This window comes from Cydia amplana, chromosome 11 (assembly GCF_948474715.1).
Source record: "Cydia amplana chromosome 11, ilCydAmpl1.1, whole genome shotgun sequence".
Classification (NCBI taxonomy): Eukaryota; Metazoa; Arthropoda; class Insecta; order Lepidoptera; family Tortricidae; genus Cydia; species Cydia amplana.
The window spans coordinates 2,039,527-2,051,612 of record NC_086079.1 but is presented as its reverse complement, the minus strand read 5'-3'; the positions used below and the strand labels follow the sequence as shown (position 1 = coordinate 2,051,612).

Sequence of the window (12,086 nt, the reverse complement as noted above, 5' to 3'; positions counted from 1 at the left end):
CGGGATACGTTCGACTCGCTGATCAATGGAAACGAGACTATTCCCAATATTAGCAAGTTTCATTATCTCAGATCCTCCCTAGAGGGCGGTGCTGCAGTCACAATAAAATCGATTGAGTTTACGGCCGATAATTATCAAGTAGCGTGGGACCTACTTTGTAATAGATACAATAACAAGAACGTGCTGATAAATAATCATCTCAAATCATTTTTCACACTTGACTCTCTTAACAAAGAATCTCATAAGTCACTAAGATTTATTGTAGACCACGTTTCAAAAAATTTGAGAGCCTTGAATACGCTTGGGGAGCGCACAGAGATGTGGGATACTCTTATAATATACATAGTTGTTCAAAAATTAGACAGCGTGACTAGCATTAAGTGGGAAGAGTACAAAGCCACCCTTGCGGAGTCTCCACGTCTTGAAGACTTTTATCAGTTTCTAAGAAATCGTGCCGACGTATTGGAGACTGTGCAAGGAGGCAGCGCCAGAAGCGCTCAGACAAATAATAATCAAAATAAAAATGATAAATTTAATCAAACAAGATATGGAAAGTATAATAATTACAACAAAGAGCATAGTCAGGTTAAGTCCTTCTTTTCATCAGCGTCAAACAACAGATCATGTGTCATGTGTAATCAGAATCATAGATTGTTTGAATGTAAAATATTTGCAGATATGTCACCCGAGGTGAGGGAAGTTGAGATCACCAAGCGAAAGTTATGCCTCAACTGCCTTCGCCCCGGCCATGTAACACAGGCCTGTCGTCTTAGCTCCTGCAGGGCCTGTAATCAGAAGCATAATAGTTTATTATGTAGAAAAAATAATAATAAAAATAATAAAAATGAGTCTTACCATGAAAACAAGAACATCAGCTGCGACAAACCTGGTCCTAGTAGTGAAGGGCCAAATAATCATAACTCAGCTACTGCTGGCACTTCGGTAACGTCACTTTCAACATCCATTGACGATAGCGAGGTTCTTCTGGGCACCGCGATCGTTGAAGTCACTGATGATCATGGTAATACTCACCTTGCACGAGCTATGATTGACTGTGGTAGCCAAAGAGGTTTCATAACTGAAGACCTGAAAAGGAAACTAAATATTAAAAGCAACCATTCAAAAAGACAAGTAACTATGCTCAATAATATAACATCAAGTGCCTCTGATTGCTGCACAATTACAATTAAATCTAGATTTAATTCATATACTGTTGACGTAACTTGTCTAATTACTCAAGCGGTCTCTGACAATGTACCCAATGTGGATCTGAATCTAGAAGAATTGAACTTACCTAACAATATTCGCTTGGCGGATCCTCTGTTCTATAAAAGTGACAAAGTTGATATTTTAATCGGGGCCGACATAATGTGGAATATTGTTAAGGCTGGGTATCAAAAGACATTAGGCGAAAACGGACCTACGCTAGTTTACTCAAAGTTAGGTTGGTTGGTAGCGGGTCCCATGTGCCCTGCCACACCTATTTTGCCGCAAGGTAAAGTATTGTGTAATTTTAGCCAAGAGATCAAGGATTCACTTTCCAAGTTCTGGGAGTTGGAAACATTTACCACACCCACTAAGTTATGTTCCACTGATGATCAAATATGTGAAGAATTGTTTGTAAAAAACACAATCCGGTTAGACTCCGGTCGATTTCAAGTTTCAATGCCATTGAAAGAGTCCCCAGAGGTCCTGGGAGACTCATTTGCTTTAGCTAAAAGATGTTTTTTCAATTTAGAACGGCGCTTTCGAAAGCAGCCTACTGTAAAACAAATGTATAGTGAATTTATTCAAGAATATGCAACACTGGGCCACTTGACTGAAATAGAAAGGCCACCAAATGGCAATTATCTCCCCCACCACCCTGTGTTACGGGAAAAAAGCGAAACTACCAAATTACGTACAGTTTTCAATGGATCAGCTCGCACCACATCAGGTAAATCATTGAATGATATTCAGTACGTGGGCCCAGTGGTGCAAAATGACCTATTGTCTATTTTGCTGAGATTTCGTCAACATAAGTTTGCTCTTACTGGCGACATAGCCAAAATGTATCGTCAGATCTCATTGGACGAATCTCAACGTCATTTACAGTTGATATTATGGAGAGATAACGAATCTCAACCATTGAGAACACTGCAACTCAACACTGTCACGTATGGCACGGCATCAGCATCCTTTTTAGCCTTCAGATGTTTAGTTCAGCTTTCAAAGGAATGCACAGATCCTCAAATTGCAGATGTAATTAAAAATGACTTTTATTGCGATGACCTCATTACTGGCAGTGATGATTTGACTGAATTAAAACGCATACGCGATTCAGTGGTTGACAAGTTAGCCGAAGCTTGTCTCCCGCTGAGAAAATTTCGAACAAATGTACCATGTATATTTGCGAACGACCCCACTTCAACCACTTGTGATGAAAAGAATTTATCGCAAGCAAACGACCAATATTCAAATTTACAAAACCAATCATCAGTGCTTGGGTTGAATTGGTGTCCTTCACAAGATAATTTCAACTTTTTAGTTGATTTCGATAATGAGCCCGTGTCCACGAAGAGAAATATTCTGTCAGCTACTTGCAAGATATTTGATCCACTTGGCTTGCTAAGCCCTTGCACAATAGTACCTAAAATGTTGCTGCAGAAACTTTGGCTTTCTGGACTCGGGTGGGATGATCCGGTGCCTTGCGATATGAACAAAGAGTGGAATAATTTCATATCCAATATACATCAAATTGCAGACATAAGGATTCCACGCTTTGTCATGCAAGACTCACCGGCATCGATACAACTTCATTGCTTTGCGGATGCATCCCAGAATGCATTCGCAACTTGCATTTATATACGTTGTGTGGACTCGAAGGGCAATGTTTCAGTAAAGTTGCTCTGTGCTAAAGCCCGGGTCACACCGATAGTAAAAAAATCGACCATTCCGAGGCTCGAATTGGCTGCTGCTTTGCTTGGAGCTCAATTGAGCGCGAAGGTATGTCAGTCACTCACATGCAGTTTTCACAAAAAATACTTTTGGAGTGATAGTACTATTGTATTAGGTTGGGTCAAGAATGTGAATCCAAGCAATCTAAAACAGTTCGTTTACAATAGAGTGAATGAAATACACGAGCTGACTGACAAATCTTCGTGGAATCATGTACCTACGGATATGAATCCGGCAGATATTGCCTCGCGAGGCATCAGCCCGAGCCAGTTGCAAAATGCTAATATGTGGTTCGAAGGTCCTTCATTCTTGATGAAACCCGAGAATGAGTGGCCTAGCACTAAAATAAGCAGCGTCGAGCTGCCAGAATTAAAGGTTTATACTTGCTTAGTCTCAAAGCAGCCGTCATTCGACTTTGATCGGTTTTCCAAGTTCCACCGAATGATTCGCGTGGTAGGATACATTTTAAGGTTTATTTTTAACTGTAGACAAGCAATAAATGTACGTCAAAGCGGCTTTTTATCGAGTGACGAATTAAATAAGTCTACTCGAACTCTCATCAAGGTCAGCCAAAGGGATTCATTCGCAGACGACCTCCAGTGCCTCAAGCAAGGTCGGCCTGTACATCGTAAGTCCAAAATGTTAGCCTTCAATCCCTTCTTGGATGAGCATGACCTGATTAGAGTTGGAGGACGTATACAAGGATCGATTTGTGAATATTCTAAAAAGCACCCAATATTGTTGTGTTCAAAACACCCTTTTACTAAACTTTTATTTAGAAAGGAGCATGAGAGCCACATGCACTGTGGTCCTCAATTGTTATTAAATATTGTCAGAGACCAATATTGGCCTATAGGGGGAAGAAATCTTGCGCGTAGCACTTTTAGAAAATGTATAGTGTGCGTGCGTATTCAAGGCAACTCAATCCAGCCCATGATGGGTAACTTGCCTCCTCCTCGAGTTACACTAACTTACGCGTTTACAGTAACGGGTATGGATTTTGCAGGTCCCTTTTTAATTGCAAATCGTCAAGGCAGGGGCTGCAAGTTATCCAAATGTTGGTTATGTCTGTTTGTATGCCTCAGTACCAAGGCTGTTCACTTGGAAGTAGTGAGCAGTCTGCGTACTGAAGCCTTTCTCATGACTTTCCGTCGATTTATATCACGCCGCGGCAGGCCTCATGACCTTTATTGTGATAATGGCACCAACTTCGTGGGAGCCTGTAACGAGTTGGGTAAAATGTTGCGAGCAAGCCAAAAGGCCATGACTGAGGCCGCCCATGATAAGGGCATCAAATTTCACTTCAGTCCGGCGTATTCACCTCACTTTGGAGGTATCTTTGAAGCAGGGATAAAATCGGCAAAGTCACTTTTAAAACGTGTAATTGGTAATTCTAGTCTGACGTTCGAAGGGTTAACGACGCTATTCACTCAAATTGAAAGTATCCTAAATTCTCGGCCGTTGACCCCTCTGACGTCAGATCCCTCTGATCTGTCTCCTCTGACTCTAGGGCACTTCCTGATAGGGCGTCCACTCACCGCCTTACCAGAGATACCTGTTACTACCAATTGTCCGAACAGATATCAAAGAATAGAACAGATGAGACAACACTTTTGGACCCGCTTCCACGATGAGTATCTGAGCGAGCTACAGCTGCGGACCAAATGGAGGGAGAAGCAGAACGAGCTGAAGGAGGGTGATCTCGTCGTAATTAAAGATGACAACGTCCCACCGATGCGGTGGCGCTTGGGACGAGTGCACCAACTGTATAAAGGCCAGGACGGCATCACCAGAGTGGCGGAGTTTAAAACTGCCAGAGGCATGGTGAAGAGGGCAGTAAACCGAGTCTGCCTCCTGCCAGTCCGAGATAGCGAAATGGATGATTCTCTTGCAAGCCAGGGCTTCCAAGGCGGGGACCCTGTTCACGCCTCCACTGCGTGACGACAAGACCGGAGGACGATTCCGGGCTGCGGGGCGCGGGCGGCGGGCACCGGCGCCGGAGCGGCGCGGCCGCTGTCTCCCCACTCACACTCCACGAACGACCGGCATGGCACTATGTCGCGTCCGCGCATCAAGCGCCTCTATTTTTACATTTTTTATTAATATAATTCATTTACTGTGTACAGGGTTGTTTTGTTTGCTGCCATCAGCCCCAATCCTGCACACAAATACAAAATACTTTTGAGGTAGTATTTGAAATACAAATACAAAATACTAATTTGTATTTCAAATACGTATTTCAAATACATGTAATTGAAATACTGCCCAACCCTGTTAATAGGATCTATTTGCTAGGGTTGAAACACAGATTTTTGCACTAATGTTTAACAAACTGTATCTCAAAAACGGTTAGAAAATATTAACGTGATTAATAAATGAAAAATAAAGCACGTAGCCTAAACAATTCCCCGTTTATACTAGTCTAAGTATACATGTACCTATTAGTACAGTCGCCATCAGATATATTGGAGCTGCCAAGGTGTTCAAAAATATCTAAACACGCACTCTAGTGCCTTGACAATAGAGGCGTGCTCAGATATTTGTGAGCACCTTGGCCGCTCCGATATATCTGATGGCGACTGTGCTTGCACAGGCCGTTAGCGATTGAGCCGAGCCGCGCGCGTCATGTATAATTATAGATTGTTAAGCAAATCTTGTCAGTAGAAAAAGGCGCGAAATTCAAATTTTCTATGGGACGGTATCTCTTTGCGCCTACATTTTTCAAATTTGCCGCATTTTTCTACTGACAAGATTTGCTTGACCAACTATATGTATGCTTGATTAAAGATTTGTTAATTAATAATTATGAAGTTATTGATAAGTTCAGTGGATCTTATTTATTATTTTTTTACAATGTTTTTCATTAATTTATTAATTTAAGTAAATAAAAAGGTACTTTATAATAAAGTCTATCAATTCAAAAAATTCCTGACATTTTCGTGTTCCGTCCCCATTCCTGACAAAAGGCCAAAATTCCTGACATGTCAGGAAAATTCCTGTCATCTGGTAACCCTACTCCTAGTAGTAGAAGGTACAGATGTAGTGCATAATTGTTTTTCATCGTATTTTCTCGGAAACGTTTGTATTTGTCATGCTACTTCAGTCAACCTCATTACTGTTTGTACCGACGTTCGTACGTTTGCGTGAAAATACGATGAAAATTAATTATGCTCTACATCGGTATATAATATATTCGGAGTTGAAAGTGTGAACCAAAGTTCTACTAATATCACAGATGGGGGAAATTGTGGTAAATGTCCCGCATTAAAAATATATATTTTTTTTTGTAAGGACGGCTGGGTCAATTTCACCAAACGAGCATTTTTGTCTAATTCCCATGGAATTTTGAAATACTAACATTACACAAAAAAAATTATGCTGATAATTTGATAAAAAATATAATAAACATTAATTTTCTTATGGGGTAAAAATATTCATAAAACTATAAAAGTTATTTCAATTTAAAATTTTGGTCAGGGCACGGGAATTAGTGTGTCCATGGGAATTAGATTTTACTAGCACGGAAATTAGAACATGGCACAGGAATTGTTTTCTTAACTTATTTTGGTAGTTAAAACTATTATTTATGTATATTTTAATCTACAATAATGTACTTTAACCATACTGAAGCGGCATCGAACATATTTACCTTCTTTAATATTAGTTTCGGACGACAAATCTACGAAAGTATGATACACTAAAAACTACGTATTTGACTAATCGTTTCCTTGATTTTAATGGCAACTAATCTCTCTTTCTTAGTAAAATGTACATATTTCAAAACAATACCTACTTACATACATACATACATACATACAAAACTATTCATTAAATTAAAAAGTGTCATGATGTATCTGCATGTAGATAGGTACAAGGTGTATGATCTGGTATATGGCCGTATAGGAAATGATACTAAGAAATAAGTAAATAGGGGCACAGTGAGAAGAAGTTATTGTGTAAGTTAATCTGAAGAAATCGAATATGCTGCCTTCATAAATTCATAACACAAAAAATTGTTTGACCACATATGAGGTAAGGTGGGGTAAGACTATCACAGACAGACAGACATGACGAATCCATAAGGGTTCCGTTTTTTGCCATTTGGCTACGGAACCCTAATAAGGTATCTAATAGTATTACGATTTTAATACCCCCTGGCACTGACTAAAATAACCGACTTGGTTTCCCATTACATCTCAAAACTTTTTTGTAGTAGAAGAACTGCGTTGCGAGACTTGCATCTTTTTACATGTAATGTTTTTGATAGGATCCCATCTCTTTTTGTAGGCTGTCCTTCTTTTCAGGTAATCATACCCATACCATACTGATACTATGTATACACATCTTTATTCATACTCACATCGTACGTCGTAGTGTACCTTTACTTTCCCTACTAATTGTAAGAACTAAAAGGTAACGTTGTTATCGCATATATTTCTATGGGATTACAAACTTATTTATGCAGTTATTAGATCTTTAGAACGTGACTAATATTGCAGTATTATTAGATTTTTATTGGCTTAAAAAGCTAAAACCAAATTACGTTTCAAATTTGGGTATGCTAGAAGTACCTTAAAATAATGATAATCGTGAGTGATTGTGTCAGTGACAAAACTAAGGGATTGTAAAGTGCATTAAATGTTATTTTGATAGAATGTTATTGAGATTTGATGGTACGGCCGTGCCACTTTGTTTTGCTCGACTTGGCGGCGGCACTGCCGTGCCCCTAGATCCTTTGTCCTTCCCCGGGCCTCAAACTATCTCCATGCCAAATATCATCAAGATGATATTGGTTCAGCGGTTTAAGCGTGACGAGATAACAGACAGACAGACAGAGATACTTTCGCATTTATAATATAGTAAGAATAGGATATATATTTATTTTTTCTTGAATTAGAAAAGCTAATTTATAACAACTAATCTATTAAACGAGCAATTCTTGTATATATTTCGGGGATCTCGGAAACGGCTCTAACGATTTCGAATGAAATTTGATCATATATGAGGGTTTTTTGGGGTGAAAAATCGATCTAGCTAGGTGTTATCTCTGGGAAAACGCGCATTTTTGAGTTTTTAGGTAGGTATATGTTTTCCAAGCAAAGCTCGGTCTCCCAGATATTTAAACTTTATACGGTATACGCTGTCAGCTGTCAAATTTACAAAAAAAAATTGCAAATTTGATTCATTTTGTTTCATGTAACCTTAGGTACAGGTATAATATGTAATAATTCCAGAAATAGTTTTATGTTTATATAATATTTTAATGTTATAATATGATCAATGAATAAGGTAAGGTGGGGCAAAACTAACAGTACAAGGATTCCATACAAGTGATAGTCTTACCCCACCTTACCTTACGTATTAAAATTGCCCGGGTTATTCGGGTCCACCCTGTATGTACTATAGTACTTATACTAAAAAACCGTTCACAAATTTTTGTGCATTCTTTAAGATTTCCTTAAATGCAAAATAGAAAGATATACGTCATATTATTATTACATATAATATATATTCAATGCCAATATACATAAATGTAATAATAATATGACGTAAACATTGCCAATTAACTTAAAGTGCCCCCAATAAAAGATTTGTTGACAATAAATGTAATACTTTCTAATTCCCGTGCCACTTAATCAGCTGTTTTAGGTAAATTTGCTATGGGAATTAGGGCACGGAAATTAGAATTCGTAATAAAAAAATTCGCCAAAAATTTAAATCGTGTTTGACCAAACTGTTATGTTATCGCTTACATAAAGATACATAAAGGGCTCCTAAATATGACAATTGTTATTGAAAAGCTATGTGGAAAATAAAATTTATAAGGGGCATCGAAATTAGAAAAAAATTGTCGCCCACCCGGATTCCGAAATACTTACGCGATTTGCTCAAACACGCCACGGCTTGACGTACATCCGTTTGCTTTGAAAGACAGCCGAATACTGCCAGTACAGGTGAGGCGGGACACGAGGCGGTTCAAATACAGACGTCGGCTGTCAGAGCCCTGTGAGTTTTGCCGACGAAATTGTACACGCGCGCTCGGACAAAATTTAAACATCGATCACGAGTTATTTACCACAATGAAGTTAATAGTGTATGTGCTCAGTGATAGTAAATATCATCTAGTTTAAGTATTTGACACTAAATTAGTGATACTAATGTAGAATTTTTCGTAGGATTTTTCATTATGCTCAAAAGTAGATTCCGGACAGGGCACGGGAGCAGTAATTTGAGCCTTTAGGTATTTTTAAGTGTACTCTAAAAACCAATTAATCAGTGAATTCATATGGAACTCGGTGTGAAAGTGTGACTTCTTTATGTAAAAAAAAAATGGTAAGTATTATCTGATGCTAACCCGCGATTTTCATCACGGACAGAAAAAAAATCGTGTTCAGAAATTGACCCGGCTAAGGAATGGAATGCGCTCCCGTCATCCGTATTCCCTGAGAAATATGACCTCGGTCTCTTTAAAGCTAGAGTGAATAGGCTATTACTGAACCGGTGAGCTACATCTTAGGCTCTGTCTTCACTTTCCATCAGGTGTGTCTAGAGCCAATCGCCGATCAGTTTATCATAAAAAAAAATGTAGGTACCTACCTATAGACACAAAATAAATAATAGTACTAGGTACAGACGACTCCGCCCTGTAGCCCGGGCGTAAGAATACGGCTACGGCATCCCCTGCCTGTCGTAAAAGGCGACTAAAAGGGGTCCTTGAGGTCGGAGACAGTCGCAGCTAGGGACTGCGACTGCAAAAAGAGGGGACCCATAAAGGGGCACAGCGCTAGGACGGCACTGGCGGGTTCATTGGAGATCCCAGAGCCGTCCGAAATGCGCCGAGGAGGACAACTGGGAGGTTTTTAGTCGGTGAAAGTCCGACATAACCTCCGCGCTGTCCCTGCGGTGCGGAGGTATCCCCATAACGGATTTTCCTCTCAATACAAAAAAAAAAAAAAAACAGCACAGATATGGCCGCTAGGTGGCGATAGCGCCACGGGCGGCTTATGTTATGGCTAGCCACCAAAATTGGTGTGGATGTGGAACGGATGTACGTTTAGCTACCTGTAGCAAAGCGACGAAATCGCGGAGTGAGCCACGCCTGCTATAGATGGTCAAGCAAATCTTGTCATTAGAAAAAGGCGCGAAATTCAAATTTTCTATGGGACGATATCCCTGCGCCTACATTTTTCAAATTTGCCGCCTTTTTCTACTGACAAGATTTGCTTGACCATCTATAACTGTACATTCAAGGACTTTTTTGGTAGCACATAAATGTGTATCCACACCATTTTAAAATTATGTTTATACAATTATGTTGTAAACAATTTACAACAATAGGTAAGTATCCACGAAATAAATAATGTACCCAGACATTAATCAGAATAGAACACTGCTGCTGCAATATTAATTGCCAAGCGCAGGTACCTATCCTTAATTCAGACATAATAATTAGAATAATCAGCTGCAGAGAGGTGTTGATGTACAAAGTAGTGATGGGTAGGACATCAATTTAAAATGAGTTTGTATGAGTACCTCATTTTCTAAAATGAGGTGTTACAATGTCTTATTTCAAATGAGGTGAGGTACTAGCATATTTTCAGTGTCAACTATTCCATTAATTCCAACAGCGACATGTTTTTTAAGATGTATGAAAGCTTGCAGCGCTTACGCTTGTTGTCTTTCGTGTTTAATTGTTAACGCTTAACGTATTTTCGGTGGTGACGCGAAGCGATATTGAAGTACGTCGCGTGTCGGTCTCACTCCCTCTTTGGGTATTTCTAATTCATTGTTTCATTCTGAAAGGATTTTTGAGGGGTTCATGTCACAGAGAGGCGGTGAGTGGTACAAACTCAACGCATTTCTCGGTGGACCTTTTGTCGTTGCCATAAGGTTTGTAGTTCGGCAGTTGACAGTGTGGATCATTACTCGTTTCTTCATTTGAGACATTTGAGTTTTGAGTGTCGGCGAGCATGCGAGCACCTAGCGCCTCGCGCGATCCAGGGACTCTGTTGCGAGTTGTGAGGAGTGTATGAGTTTTGAGGGTCGCGAGACTTGCGAGTGAATTTGAACGGATGATTTGTGTGGCAAGAGGTGTTTGTGATGCGCGCGAGTAAATGAGTAAAATGAATAGAGGAGTGAAGTAAGACATTTTTGCGATACGAAGTACTGCAACAAATTAACAAAATGAGTGGTACAAATGAGGTGCCTCACGAGTGAGCGACTCAACACTAGTACAAAGGGTGCAATCTGCAGTCTACCTGTGCCTTTAATAATAAGATGCAACGATGTGATTAATTAATACATTAACATGTACATGCAGGCAATTATTTCATGAGCCATGTACAGTACAGTAGGTACAGCCATAGAGAAAAAAATACATAGAGTGCTCACTCCATGCATCAGTTTTAGTACCAAAAAGACTATTAGCATCTAGCATCGAGTAGCGGAACTATCAGTACTGCTACTTGACAATAGATGTAGCAGTACTGATAGTTCCGCTACTCGACGCTAGATGTAGACACTGAAATTAATAGTCTGAACTGATGTATGGAGTGAGCACTCTATGTATTTTTTTCTATATGGTACAGCACAGCTTGGTACAATGTTAGGTAGGTATAATGTAGGTAGTATATAATGTCAAAGAATAAACAATAGTACTAGGTACAGAAGATTCACTCTCTAACAAAACGTTTTAAAGCAAGCGCGAGCAGGTGTCCGTTCCCTAGCGGTGGGCGGCAACTACTAATCATATGGCTATAGACACCAAAATTGGTGTGGGCCGCATGTACTTGTAGGTACTCGTAGCGACGCGACGAACCGCGGAATGAGCCACGCCTGGTAATGTTTAAATAATAATATGATAAACGTTAACCCGTCGAACGACCACCATACAACAAATTGATGCAAAGCAATTTGACCCATATTGATCTTTAGTAACACACGTCTGATACTTACTGATTCGCTACGACCCAAATTGAGTTAGTATCACACGTGTGATACCAAGGCTCTCCACGGGTAAAGCCTGACCAGAAATACGAACATTGTTAAGAGGGTGCTGTTATTCTCATGTATAGGATGACAGTTCAGTATAGTATGAAAACAATAGTTCCAGTGAAATTTCGCAACATGGCGCGTGAGGATATATCTTT

The 12,086-nt window shown here is 39.7% G+C and overlaps 1 long non-coding RNA gene across 1 annotated transcript in view; it reads right to left on the bottom strand.

The window, feature by feature from the left end:
- Positions 1 to 11,877, bottom strand: part of LOC134652054 (uncharacterized) — a 257,015-nt gene extending 245,138 nt beyond the window's left edge. Inside the window, exon 1 of the long non-coding RNA XR_010097156.1 lies at positions 11,804 to 11,877. This is a non-coding gene — a long non-coding RNA (uncharacterized LOC134652054). The remainder of the gene's footprint in view (positions 1 to 11,803) is intronic.
- Between the last annotated feature and the right edge of the window lie 209 nt (positions 11,878 to 12,086).